The sequence below is a fragment of the Castor canadensis genome, chromosome 6 (genome assembly GCF_047511655.1).
Source record: "Castor canadensis chromosome 6, mCasCan1.hap1v2, whole genome shotgun sequence".
NCBI lineage: Eukaryota > Metazoa > Chordata > Mammalia > Rodentia > Castoridae > Castor > Castor canadensis.
Genome location: NC_133391.1, coordinates 113,844,038 through 113,858,878, shown reverse-complemented (window position 1 = coordinate 113,858,878; position 14,841 = coordinate 113,844,038). Strand labels below are relative to the sequence as shown.

Below are 14,841 nucleotides of genomic sequence, written 5' to 3'. Positions count from 1 at the left end.
GAATCACGGAGGGAAAAGAGCCCCTCTGAATTTACCGGACCTGTGGGGAGGCTGTTGCTGAACAGGGCTTCCAGATCTCACTGCTGGTTCAGGTTCCACTAACACTGAAACAGTTAAAAAGAAACAACTAACCTGCCTCAACAGGGCCTATTTAAGATGTAGCGGTTCTTTCCAATTGGACAGGAACACCTCTCAAATCACGTAGGATGTTTGCAGAGACATAGCCATTATAAGGGGTGGGGTCCTTTCTACTGTTTGAAGGAAGTTGCTCCATTCTGGCTTTGGGTCACAGCACCCAACCCTACTTGTACTCCTGAGCCTTCCAGCTTTTCCAACTAAATTTATAATGAATGCCTTACAGTGAACACAACATAGAAGGAAACTGACAGTGTGGTGACCAAAACCCATCAATTCTTTTGTTCTGATTTTAAAAGTAACATGCTACTTTTAGAGACCCTGAGAAATAGAATTTTAAAAAAATTCCACAGCCCCACTAGTCCAAGATAACCAGTTAAAACTAGTCTACATCCGTCTACCCCAGTTAAGCAGGCAAGCACCATTGCTGGTTACACAGACTATGATCAAGCTTCTCCACTAGACCTACCCCAAATCCGCCACAATAAGAGGAGTAATGGCTGTGCACAAGTCAAATAGCATGCCTGTAATTGAACAAGTATTCACTGGGGTCTACTTGGCACACTTTCAATTATTCCACAAATGAATGAAATGCAAATTAACAGCAATAGCCCTCCAGGGCCAGTAAGTAGCCTCAAAAAAAGGAGGTAGATAAGCTTCATCTCTGGAACATGAACAGTTAGCTCTCCTGGTACAGAGACTAGGAGAGCCACGAGCGTAAGGTAGGTGAGTATATGGGGAGAACGGTGTGCAGAAGAGCAGTTGAAGATGAAGACCTGGAACAGCAGATATGGAGCAGTTGCCTATCAGCCATCTTTTTAGGATCAGAGGGAGGCAGACCACAAACGGGGAGATCCTTAAGTGTTACAACACCCTAGTTTCATACATTAGCCTAGGCTACAAGTCCTCAACATACATATTACCCTTGTGTAGCCAAAAGACAAACAACCTTCTTGTGTTCTTGAATCTTTCTTTGTAACAGAGGCACAAGGAAATAACTACTTCTTCTGCCTCAATAATGTTGAACATGGCTCCTTATGAATCAACTGTAATATCCAATGCCCTTCATTCAGATACGATCACTGGGTGCACAGGTGGTTCAGTACCACATGAAGTTTTAAAAATTAGTTCAGCTAAACCTCACATGTTAAGCCCCAAGTAAATAAGCTCTTAAGTCTCATTTTAGTTTGACAGAAGTATTTTTTAAAGTGTCCATAAAAATCACCTAATCAATAAAATGTGGTACTAAATCAAAATCTGAATAAACCCATAGGAGAAAAACTCAAAACACACTGAAGTCTCCTTTCTGGCCTGCCATGTCTTAAAGTCGAAGCTGGGCGTTTCTCTTGACCTAGCCAATGGTATGAAGGTTAGACTAAGAAAACATGTAGGTAACATACCTCTTTAACTGCAGTAAGTATTGTGTAGTCATCCTCCTTTTTTTTCTTTTGGTATTACTGGGGTTTGAACTCAGGGCCTTATGCTCACTAAGCAGGCGTTCTAGCACTTGAGCCACTCCACCAGTCCTGTTTTTGTGTTAGGTATTTCCTAGATAGGGTCTCTTGAACTAAATGCCTGGACCTGCCTTCTGAGTAGCTAGGATTACAGGCATGAGCCGTCGATGCCCAACTCATTTTCTTAAATTGTGTGTGTGTGTGTGTGTGTGTGTGTGTGTGTGTGTGTGCGCGCCCGTGCGTAAGACTGCTCAGGCTACTATATAACAAATACCATAGTCCAGGTGTTTTAAGCAACAAGCACACACTAATTTCTGACAGTTGGGAGGCTGTGAAGTCTAAGACCAGATGCCTACAGACTTAACTCCAGGTGAGGGCCTTCTTCCTGACTTGCAGATGGCCTCCTTCTTGCTTTGTCCTCACATGGCAAAGAGAGAGCAAGCTCTGGTCTCTTCCTTTTCCCCTCAGAATACTAATCCGATCACAGGAAGTCATACCCATGATCTCATCTAAACCTAATCACCTCCCACAGTCCCTACCTCCAAATACCATCAACTAGGGTGTTCTAACTTCAACATATGACTTGGGGAGACACAAACACTCAGAGACTAGCACATGTGTCTGTGTGTACGGACTCAATTTTATCAGTTATACATCTTTGCTAATAAACACACTCAGAGGCATTCAGTGTACCGTAGACCCTCGGTATCTGCAGGTCTGTGGTTTCAAGGAGACCACCACTGAGGAAAACACGTGAATACTCAGGATGCAGAGTTCAGTGCTGTACTGAACATGCTTCATTTGGTTTTCCCATCATGCCGCCCAGCTTCCACTAAAGACACGCCACCTTTCAATGACTCTAAAATTTTCACTCCATCAGGTAAATTAAGTTACTGGGCTGCCAGTAACTTTTACTTTGCTGTGTGGGCACCATTTGCTTTTTGGGAGGCAGAGTTTCAAAAAATTAAGAGCAGGGCAATACTCAGCAGACTGCACAATCATTTAACTACAACTGACGATAACACGGGACTGAGAGCTTCTTTGTAGCCACTGAACTCCACATGGGAATTTGAAATTTTTGTTTTTGAAATTTCATTTGATTTCTTTCAACTTTTGACCATGCTTGGACAAACCCATATGTTACAAATTCATGAATAAGGAGCACTTACTGTATCTGCCTTTTACCTATCTCAGTTCAAAAATAACAGAAGAAGACACCAAGTCTGCAGAACAGCAGCAATACGAGCCTGGCCAATTAAGGCCAAGGTCAGGGATCTGACTATCCCCACTCAGGCCTGTCAAAGGGTGAGAGAGAAATTTTCAAAAATTTCAACCAAAAGGACACAAATTACTCTCAGCTGCAATACCAGTCAGTAAACCTTGACAGACCAGGCAAGAGGGAGGCCTCGCTGCAACCTCCAGCCACTAATGTGAAAGAATTTCCTGTCATCCATCTCTAGCTCAGGCCTCTGTGCTCAATGCTACACTGGATGTTTCTCCCTGGAAGGCTCAAGTTTGGGTTTTCATTTCAACTGAACTCATTACTCCTTGCCATCTCTCCCAATTGAGGTCCCCACAACTGCTTCCCTCAGAGAAGATGCCATGACAAACTCCAGTCTTTCTTGGGAAGGCCCATTTCAGGAGATGAGCAGTGCTGTCACCCTCTCTAGCCTCTCTTCTCTCCCCTGCCCACTCCTGCCAGGACTCTTGAAGTAAGGCACCAGCCTCACAGCTCACCTTGTTCTCCAACCTCTGTCATTCAGGAGGTCTTCTAAAGCACAATTGTTCTTGGCATTCACTTGCTACAAATTCACCCTCCACACAGCTTTCAAGATGAAGTTCAGATTACTCAGCTCAACACCCAAGACCCCACAAAACCTTGGCTACAGTCCAAGCACCTACTATGAGTGCCCTGATTGTCTTATATCTTTTCAAGCTTTCTAAACTTCATACATATGCACGATGATCTTATTACATTCTGTTGTAATTTTAAAAGTCATGAAAAAGAAAGGAAAAAAACAATTTATAGGTATATAAGGAACAAAGTAACCACTCTCCTTTCTACGTAAGAGTCAAATATTTCACAGCCAGATGAGAATCTTTCCTGCTCTTATAACTTGATGATTGGACCTAACTTTGACTCCTTTTCCACCTTCCTAAGGCTGAGAAGTCTCACCTCTAAACTGCTGTTTGTTTTCATTGCAATGTAAAACTATTTGCTCCATTGGCTGTTTCTATTCAGACACTACTCAATTTATGGACACACTGCCAGTGGCCTCACTTTGTACTGAAGTGCAAATACAAAGTACTAAAAGAAAAGGACCTTCTTTTTTTTATAGAGGACACACAGGGTTGGCTGCCACAAACTAGCATCAGCCAGATCACCTCCCTCTGATTATGCTGCTATTAGAAGGGAAGTGCTAGCACAAAGGTCTCCCAACACAGACCTTTCTGAATCAAAATAGTAGCACCCAGGGTTTATGAGGTCCTTTGCGCACAGAGTTTGTTTCTTCCACTAGGATGCAAATTCTGGGAGAGGCCTGATCTTGGTTCTTGCTGAGTGACCAGATCCCAGAACAGCGCCTGGCCCATGAGAAAGGCTCCAAAGGCATTTGCTAAATGAAAGGATGAATGAATGGATAAGTATACAAACAGACACATCCCTAAATTAGAAGGAGCCAAACAAAACATACTTCTACTGCTCAAGAAATAGTTTTGCTAGAAATGTCTTTTGTTCACTTTGCTTTTAGGCATCACTAACTCCAAGACATACTTTAAAGCTGTTTTTAAAGTCAATTCTTTAGATTAGATATTTACCTACTGTCTGTATCTTTCTAAGAGTACTAAGCATTGAGTAAACACTGCTTTTAGGATTCCCAAGACAGGTACTTACCATGTCTACCACTAAAGATTTGGGGCTTGCTCTTTCTTTCTTTCTCAAATAAAGCTTGTATATTTACTTTGGTGTGACCTAGGACCTAAGAATCTGCCATTGCAAGGGGCACAGGTCTGGAATTGCAAGCCACATCTGCACTCCAGCTCTCAGAACCACACAGAGCCTGCACTACACACTCCCTGGACATGGAGGCCCAGAAAAGGCTGACCAGACGTGGCCAAAAGAATGCAGTCTGAAAGTTCTAGAAAGAACAGGTGTTTTTAGATGTTGACTGGCAGGGGCATGGGTATAGCTTTCAGTCGGTGACTTTAAAATCAGGTATCCTTGCATTCCCCTCATCCTGGGGATCTAAAGTACTAATAATTGTATTTTTCTTAGTGCCTACTCAGTGTGAGGAACCACTCTAAGTCTTATACAAAGGTAACCAGTCCTCAAGGTGATTCTTTGACTTGAATTCTTATCACCACCATTTTACAGACACAGAAATGGAGACTGAAATTAAATAACTTGCCCAAGTTCAGGTAGTATGAGGCACACCTGGGAATTCAACAGTGTATCTGAGTCTCCTAAATTTTGGTCTCCTACGCTGTCAATTCTTTGCAATGAAAAAGTACGGAAGTTGTCGAGCGCCAGTGGCTCACACCTGTAATCCTAGCTACTTCGGAGGCAGAGATCATGAGGACCATAAGCCAGCCTAGGCAGAGTTGGCAGCCCCAGCAAATAGTTTACAAGACTCTCTCTCTCCAATACCCAACAGTGCCTCAAGTGGTATAGCACTATAGTGGTATAGCCTGCCTAGCAAGCCTGAGGCCCTGGGTTCAAACCCCAGTAACACCAAAAACAAAAGTTCAGAAGCTGAATTAAATGTTCATTAAAATATATATACATAGTTTTCAACATACTGTTTTATTATCATCTCCTGCTATGGTCTTTTCCTCCCTGCCCTGCCCAAACCCTGTATACAGCAAAATCTCCAGTTCAAGTCCATGGCCTCTGTGGTCAGCAAGTGCCATCAATTCTGAACAGTCCATCCACATGTATAAACAGCATGCATTGCTTTTTCCAGAAGGCGTCACTTGCTCTCATCTACAAAGATCTTTCTCCTTCCTATGACTGGCTCATGTATCATGACTCAAATTATATTCGCATATGTTCATTTGCAATGTAATTACTCTTCCTAATTGGACTCTGAAGACAAATGAGCCCCCCTCTCCACCCTCCTCTTCTATAATTCGCGATGTCTTTTTTCTGGTATAAAATGTTTGCTGCACTGATGCAAACCTCAAGAAGCCAAGCTGTCTGCTCTGTGTGACCATGTGGGGGGAGGAGGAGGGAGAAGGAGGGGACCTATTATAAGATAGTGTTTTATCTGGTATTACTTCAAACCCCTTAAATATTATTTCATCAGAATCACATTTTAAATACAGACTAAAAACAAGCCTACCACACTCTGACGGTGGGGGAGCGAGGGTGGGGGTGGGGGAAGAATCTGGGATTACTCTTCTCTATCTTGAAAACATTTAATCTTCCCACTAACATGTGTTCTCATTCTCTAAAATTTAAAAAGGAGTTTTTTTGTTGTTGCTGTTGGTTTTTTTTTTTTTTTTTTTTAAGAGAATCCGTAGGAAACATTCAGTAATACTAAGAAAAGGCACCAAAGAAATTAGCATCCAATCCTCTGGCAGGGTAGAGCTCTCCGGCCAGTGGGTCAGGCAAAAGCAGTTGTGCTGATGATAAACGTCCCCTTCCAGTAAGGTCGGCCACTCCATGGCTCCCCACAACTTTCCGCCCTCTGGCTCCAGCACACACTTGTCTGCAGTGGTTCCACTTTTCCATGTAGGTCGCCGACGGTAACCTACCTCACAACACACACAATCACCGCAGGGAAAAACGGTAAATACAGGAAATGGCCCGGTGGGAATGAAGACAGGAGTGAGGAATAAGTTAGTCTTTACTCTCCTCTTACTCCTACCGAAACAGCTCAGGGGCTTTCATAGAACTCATGATCCCCTGAAATAACAAAAAAAAAAAAAAAAAAAAAAAAAAAAAGGAAAGGAAAAAAGTTGAACCAGACTGAAGAAAATCCTTTTGCTTTTCTCAGTTCAAACACTGGACGGCAGAATGGAAGGAGGAAGGACAAAAAAAGAAAGTGTGTGCGTGAAAACACCGAGTCTCCCTCAGTGCTTCACCCATCCCAAATGTGGTCTTCCCCACTCCCCGCCCACCTCCTCCAGCCCGCACCCCCAATCACTGCGCTGCCCACAAAAATGCAGCCAGATCGGAGATGCAGCTGACGTCTGTGGCCGGGGTGACCCACGCGCCACAGACCAGGCCCGGCGGGGACGACCTTGGGACGGCCCCCAGGGCGCGGAGCCAGGCGCGCCCCAGCCCGGCGCCCAGCTGCGCCCGGGACCCGCAAGCCGCTGGCCGGGCGATCGCCGCTGGAGAGTCGGGTCCACGCCGACTTCCCAGGAAGACGCCGTTCCAGGCACAACTTTTTCCACTTCTGCGGGCGGTGGCCACAACGTGGAGCAGCCTCCGTTCCCTTCCCGTCCCGGCATCCCACACCCGCCCCGCCGCACGTCCAGTCTGTCCGGGGACCGATCCCTTCCCTCCCCGCCGGCTCCCGGCGAAGTTCCCGCGCCAGCTAGGACGCCCGCAGCCCGGGCTCAGCGGCCACCACCGCTCCGCGTGCGCCGCCGGGCGCCTACCTGGCCGCGCTGCGCTCTGCTCTGCTCTCCCGGCGCGCGCTGGGCCGGCGTGGCCAACTCACCCGGCCGCCGCTCGGCGTCTCCGACTCCGAGCCGCAGCCGTCCCCAGCCGGGGCTTTCCGTTACGCCTCCTCGCTGCCACCTCGGTCCAGCCCCTGCGGGCCGCTCGGGGAAGAGGGGGAGGAGCGGGAGAGGAGGGGGCGCCGGGGGAGAGGGAGGGAGGGGGTCGGGCGTGGGGCGGCCGGGCGAGAGCGCCGCGCTGGGCGGCCGCCGGGCTAGCACTCGGGGAGGAGAAGGAGGAGGGGCGACGAGGGAAGGAGGTGGCCGAGCCTCGCAGCCCCGGCCCCGCGCCGCTGCCCAGTCACCATCCCCGCCTCGGTCCCTCTCGCGGCTCGGGCGTCCGGGGTGGGGGGGTTGGGAGAGGAGAGGGAGGATCGGGGCCTGGGGCTCCCCCGACGCGGGGCGGGGGCGGCAGAGGCCCGGCCTCCGGAGGGGAGTGTCCTGCCGGGTCCCGGAGGGTGTTGGCGACAGGGGATCCCCAGGAGGGAGGGGCCCCGGGGCGCAGGGGTCTGGGAGTGGGTCACTGAGCCCGCCCGGCGGCGGCGGCGGCGGCGGCGGCGGCGGCGGCGGCGCCTCTTGGGGTCCTTCCAGGGTCCCCTGAGCTGCGCCCGGGAGTCTCCTGCTCCAGAGGCGGGAGCGGCGCTGTCGCGGCCGGGAGTGAAAGGCCGGCTTCTCCCGAGCAGTGGCGCCGGGGCAGTGGCCCCCACACCCGGGCAGGAAGGATCCGAAGCGGGAGAGTGGGCAGGGAGCCTGGACCCCCACCCTCGCCGCTCCTCGGGACAGTTGCCAATAGTCACAGAGTCTTCCTAGATAGGATGCTTGGATCTGAAACTTCCTCCCCGGCACTCAAAATACAGTTTCGGGATGAATGGCGAAGTCGCTTGAGCCACTCTTAAAAAGGCATCTTTGTCCAGAGAGACCACTAATTCCCACCCCCGCCCTCGGGGTGGAAGTAAAGAACAGAGTTAAATGGCCACGAGTTAAAGTGCCAGTTTCATTATGATTGAAACCTAGGGACGTGGCACTCTGCCAAGCAAACCCTTCTTTGTCTTTTTGTCCTGTCAGGCTTGCTCCTGTCCCGCACCTCTCAGCCTGTCGTCTGGGACACCCCCTAACCACCAGTGCACGGATCCAAATCAGAGACAAAGAATCTCCAGGAGGGGGTCATATCAACCAATTCTGGGTTCCTCTGCTCCACAGCCAATAATGGCTCCCATTGGGTCTTCACTTTCAGGGTATTCCCAGTTGCCCCGCCCGTTCCAAGCCCAAGGCCACCTTCCTAGTATTCCTTGTCGGGGATTTTGGGCTTCAGTGGCCGCCTCCCTGGTTACTTGCTGTGACTCCCTTTGCGTTTGCATCTCTCTGCACAAACCTACAGGTTAAAGGCTCTAGAACACTCGGCAGGCCACTTCCTGCTCCAGGAGCTCTCAGAGGCATTTTGCCAGGGAAAATTCTGAATTCCCTAAGAACTCTACTACTCAAAAGCGCCCAACAAAAGGTCTACCCCACCTTACCCACTTCTCAGACTGGATCCTTCCCTACTCCTAGAAGGCTCCATTCCTGTATCCTTTGGGAAATTGCCGATACTCCTAACAACCAGAACATCTCCCATGGCCATTGAAAAGAAAACTTGCAGTTCTACATTTTTGCTATAACAAGATGTAAAGTTCTTCCCATTTTACGAAATCACACCAGAATTAACAGGGTTTATGAGGAGAGCAGGGTTAGGAATAAATGACTCAAAATCTATGTAACATTGCAGCCAAAGTACTAACAAAAACAGCAACCATTCCAAAAACCACACTAGCAGTTTATAAGCCATGTTAAGTTCCCAATAAATATTAAAGTAAATATAAATATAGGACTTTACCTTTTTAAAAGGATAAAGGTGGCTGTTGAAGAGATTGTAAGGAGAGATATTCAAGGCTGCTCAGTTGACAAGAGAAACACAAAATAAACCTTCTGCCTGGCCCCCTCATCCCATAAACCTTCCCAAGTTAGAGCTCATAGCTAAACCAATACAATAGAGAACATAGGGCAAATGGCTTCCTTCCCTACGTATTATGTCTGGGATGGGTTAGTTTGCATGCTTTTGTTACAGAAACACTGTTGTAAGAGTAGACTTGCAGAGTAGACTGTACTGTGTTCCACATGTTTATTGAGTACCTAGCTACAGTATGTGTCAGGGACTGTTGCAAGCATTGAGGTTGCATCAGTGAACAAAGAGAAATGCAAAAATGTCTGCCTTTGTGGACTGTGGGGACAGGCCCATGGCATCGCTGGATGCTTATTGTTTGGTACTTTTGTATGGTTCATATGTATGTAGTTTGAATTGGAGATGCATCTACATTTTAATCTTTTTGAAAGCTAGGGCTAAGCCTTAAGTCTTTGTATCTTCCACAGTGTCTGGCACAGAAAGACCTATTGGAACATGTAAATTAGGACATTTACACCCATTTTATACTTTGTGTTACTAAATTCACAAGACAGCTACCTGGCAAATAAAAACCTAAATTTTTCTCAGAACCATGTTTGCAGTCATGAGGGCAAAAAAAAAAATGCAAGAATCCCCAGGTGAGATAATTTGGCTCTAAAGGATAGATAAATTACACTTAATAGGAAGCATGAAATTAGGGAGGAGAAAGAAAAGAGGAGAGATGCTAAAAGGCTTAGTTAAAGAAGAAAGTACCTGCGAAGATCTGTGGAAAAGTTGAGTTGAGGAAAGGATAATAGAAGGAACCTTGGAATACTGTAAACACTGCTTCCAACATATGCTTCAGTCAACTTTTCAAGAAACACTGTGAGGCATAAGTGAGGAGGAAATTAAAGGGTATCTGCACAGTTTCGTCAAATGACAAGGAGGCCTTGAAAGAAAATGATTACGAGCCACTTGGGTAGGTCATACGGTAAAATTACAGAGGTGCCTGGTGAAATGCATGATTCTGAACTGACCTGCCCATGCACATCGCTCTGTTCTCTGAACATCTGGACATGATACTTCACTCCAGGCCTGGAGAGTTTCCGTGTGTGAACTCTGTATCCTATTCTTTCTGACTGTGAATCAGGTTGGCACTTAAATAAAATATGCATTTGTAGCAGAAAAGCAGTTTGTATATTTTCATGGCTGTCAGCATATTGAATACTGATTAACCTCGGTTTGTCTATTCATCTTCATAAAAATCTATTCCTTGAATCTGCCCCTCACACACACGCACACAAACACACACATTTGGAGAGTCTGATATTTCCTAAAACTGAACATAATCATAGAATGTCAGTGCTAAATACAAACTTGGAAATCAATGTCTTTGGAAAATTATTGAAAATAGTGGATGATTTAAGATGAGAATCTTTTCAAGGAAACAGAATTGCAGTTCATGAACAAGGTCTGTGAAAAGTAACTGACTTAAAAATAAACATTCTCAATTTTTGTTCCATGGATGTAATTATACAAATAAGGTATCTGAAATGCTGAGAATCTAGCATTTTCTTCTACAAATAAGGGTTGAGAAGAGTAGATTTTGAGCAAAAAGAGTTGAAAAATCAGTACTCTGACCTCTATGAGACAGAAGCTACCTTTGTAGCCACAGAAATAGTCTGGTCAAAGTCACCAATGGGTTTAGACATATCTTTCTTTTTTTTTTTTTTTGGAGGTACTGGAGTTTGAACTCAGGGCCTTGTGCTTTCCAGGCAGATGCTCTACCACTTGAGCCATACCTTCAGCCTTAGATATATCATATCTTAATTTCTGTTTCCAAGTGGCAGTCTTTAAGTCAAGGATTAAAATGAAGCCTATAAATACAAAAGAAACTTTCCTATTTTTACACAATTCCCATTACCCAACAGATAGCTTGGCTATCTTTTGAATGAGGTTAACAAAATGTCTCCAACTGAGAACCAACATTACAAGTGAAAATATGCATGCAGCATTCCCACACCACACTGCAGGCCGGGCAACAGCAAGTCAGACATAAAGAACCATTGGCTCCTCATGAAGAAAATCTCAACAATCTGTAAAAGACTCCTTTTCCCCTCACAGATATGCTAAGGGCACTGGTCCACATTTCAACCCAAGCAAAGAAAAACATGGCCCTCAAAATACTTCCGTTAATTCATAAAAGAAATAAATACACTTGTGTTCTTCCTGTAAAAACTGAATACTAGTGGTCGTTTCATCTTCTAGCCCCCATTCCTACCTGCTGGCCTTCCTTTCTTTGATACATAAAGCAATGATTTTAATTTGCTCATCAACTCTTCCTAAGAATAGTCTGTGTTCCTGCCTCTTCTTCCCAAACCAGACTCCATGTGACTTTGGCAAAACTCAACCTAAGAAGGTGCTCTGTTCATGTCCTCCTACTGTAAACAGATCCATTTGGTCCTCATCCACTTGAGCTTACCCTTGAAGAAAGGTGGACATTTCAACATGGTGAGAACTTTTTACTGCAAAATTACTGTGTAAGTTGCATGTAAACTCTGTGGCATTTTTTTTTTTTTTTTGGCAGCACTGGGGTTTGAACGTGGGGCCTACATCTCGAGCCACTCCACTAGACCTTTTTTGTGATTTTTTTTTTTTTTTTTTTTGAGAAAGGGTCTCGCAAACTGTTTGCCTGGGCTGGCTTTCAACCACAATCCTCCTGACCTCTGCCTCCTGAGTAGCTAGGATTACAGGTGTGAGCCACCAGTGCCTGGCAACTCTGCAACATTCTTAACTGCTCGATAACATGTAACTGGAAATTCAATTAACTGAATCTTTATTCCCTGTGAATCTTCACCTGCAGACATTTTTTTCCTAGATTACAAACCTTTCTCGGAAGAGGTACAAGATACAAGAAGCCTGGGGGATTGGCTGTCTGACAGCATTTGTGACAAGCAGAAAACCGCCCAGAGACAGCATGTTTTGGCCTTGGTAACAATGCCATGCATCTGGTCTGTAACTTGAACTTTCAAGAGCTTTATCTCCACTACTATGAATTATGTGTTGCTTTCAAAATCTCTTAGAGGGACGATTTCACCCTCACTAGTACCTATAATAAAATTTGGAAAATACTCAGCATGATTCAATAGTAAGAGTAAAAGTGACAACTTAAAGAAACTACTGCTACTTTTCACATTGTGAAAAGGATGTTTGTCCTAAATCTGGCCCATAGTGAAAAGAAAAGGAAAGAAAAAGGAATCTCTACTTCAAAAATCTTGCCTGTAAGAAACTTCTTTCTTTTACTCTTTTCTAGCCCTTTTCCTGGAAAGAAGAAACACAACAAAATACATATCTGTTGTCATGGCTTGGGTAGGGTTTAAGTGTGCCCCCAATGGTTTGGGTGCTGGAAGCTTGGTCCCCACATGGGGAATGATGCAACCTTTAAAAGGAAGGACCTCTTGAGAATTAATTGGGTCATTGAAAAGGCTGGTCTCAGAAAGAATTAATGTAGTTCTCATGGGATCCTGTTCAGTTCTCAAGAGAGGGGTGTTATAAGAGAGCAAGACGCAAAACTGTCTTTCTTACCACTCTCTGACTTCCTATCTCACAATATGATCGCCCCTCACATACACTCCCACCATGATGCCATCTACCAGTCAGTCAAGGGAGCCATCAGCAAAGCCGAGCGAAAGTCACGTCAGTGTCTGGAACTTCCAAAACCGTGAGTTCTATAAACTTTTCTTGATAAAGTACCAGCCGTGAGTATTTTGTTATAGCAACAGAAAACAAATTAACACATCTATAAAAACTAGGCATCTTATTTTCATTTAGTGCTAAAGTTAGAAGGTATATTATTTTCCCTTGATAAGAAAAAGATTTTATTATTGATTATTGCATGAATTCCGCCTATTTTCAAATAGACCTGTGCGATTTCGTTCTTATTTGAAATAATAGAAGAAAGTAAAATATTCTCTTGCCAGGATCCTGGTTAACCCTAGCCATTAAATTTAACTTGGGGCTTCCCAGAATCAAAAGAACAACATGAAATTAAGGATATAATTTCTCACAGTCTGGTAAAAGAGTCATAGCTGTTCTTTGGGTCAGACAAGCTTTCTCCTAGCACTAATTTCTAAGAGGAATTGAATCATGGGAATGCTTGCATAAGAGACACTGGAAAATCTAAACATGTAAGTGCAGAATCTTCACTCAGGGAAAGCATTACGCTTGCCCAGAGAAGCAGTGAGAGTAGAAATTAACAAGGGATGACAGAATGGTCTAGACTACGTTTCTGTCGGCTGAAATTGCATTATCTAAACTTAACTTCTATGTGGAGACTACTCTTTGTACTCTCAATTAAGAAGAAAAAAAAAGGAGCCTCACATTGTGTAAATTTTGCAAAAATAATGCCATTTTTTTTCATTGACTTTGCACTCTTTCTCAATTTAAAATCTTTAACAATGTCACACAGAACTCATTGAACAACTATGACTATATTTCATTTCAGAACAACCTTGGGAAGGTTTTTAATGAAAACAAGAATTAAGGACAAAGCCAGGAGAGATTAGTTCTAGCTTTTCTTCAGCAGAATTGCATGTGCTGTGCTAATTATTTAAAATAACGTTAGATCACTTTTGAGGTCATGTAAATGAGAATGAGAATAACATCAAATGAAATTAAGATGAACTAAAAAACCAATGACAAAGGGATACATACCATCAGAAAGAGACACTAGTTTCATAGTTGAAGTAAAACACTCTTTAAATATCCTATGAAATTTTGCTATTAGACAACTGTATGAAATAGTTACAAATGTTTCTTTCATTTTGTACATCAAGAGAAAAATGCTTGATACTGATGAATTCAAGTCTCTCCACTGCATTCTTAGGTTTTACGAGTATTACTGTTTTCCAGGTGCACAAACTAGAATGACCTTGACAGGCTTTGGAGTCCTAGGATCTGCATATAAGTCTCACTTCCTCCACCAGTTGCTAAATGATTTAAGTGAGTTTCCCATCCCCTGCAAACCTTACTTAGTTCCCTTGTTTTTAAGTGAAGATAATATTTTACCTGCTGTGTAGGATTATTCTATTATATTGTGAATATTAGGAAAGTGTCACAATGCCTAACATAAAGCAGGTATTGAATAGGTTTGTTCCTTCCTTCCCTTTGACACCCATTCTCTTCCAAAAAGAATGTTCTCCCAATTCAAGGAGATCATCCTTCCAAGCTGCTAGTTCTACAGTTTCTGAGACTGATTTTTAAAAATGAAATGATAATCAAAACACAGCAGATAAGCATAGACATATACAATATGCAATGGAATAGAACTGAGAGTCCTATATATTGGTCGCATATATGGCCAATGATTTTCAACAAGGGTGTAAAGGCATTTCAATGGAGAAGAAGTCTGTTCAATCAGTGGAACTGACACAAAAGAATGGATATAAACCCCTACCTTACATGATCCAAAAAGTTAGCTCAAAATTGATGCTAGACCTGAATGTAAGAGCCAAAACTATAAAACTCCTGAGAGCACATAAGAGTAAGTCTTCATGACTCTTGGTTATGCGATAATTTCTTAGGTCTGATACCAGAAGAACACATGACAGAAGAAAAAAATAAAACAGAAACTGGATTTTCACCAAAACTGAAAAGTTTTACATGACAAAG

General features: G+C 44.2%; 2 protein-coding genes across 2 annotated transcripts in view; both read right to left on the bottom strand.

Moving 5' to 3' along the window:
• The window catches only part of Lhfpl2 (LHFPL tetraspan subfamily member 2), a 145,797-nt gene extending 138,405 nt beyond the window's left edge, over nt 1-7,392 (bottom strand). Inside the window, exon 1 of the mRNA XM_074077236.1 lies at nt 7,197-7,392. The gene's annotated coding sequence lies outside the window, so the exon portion shown is untranslated. The remainder of the gene's footprint in view (nt 1-7,196) is intronic.
• Nucleotides 1-14,841, bottom strand: part of Arsb (arylsulfatase B) — a 294,147-nt gene that overhangs the window by 4,836 nt on the left and 274,470 nt on the right. The gene's annotated exons all lie outside the window — the stretch shown is intronic.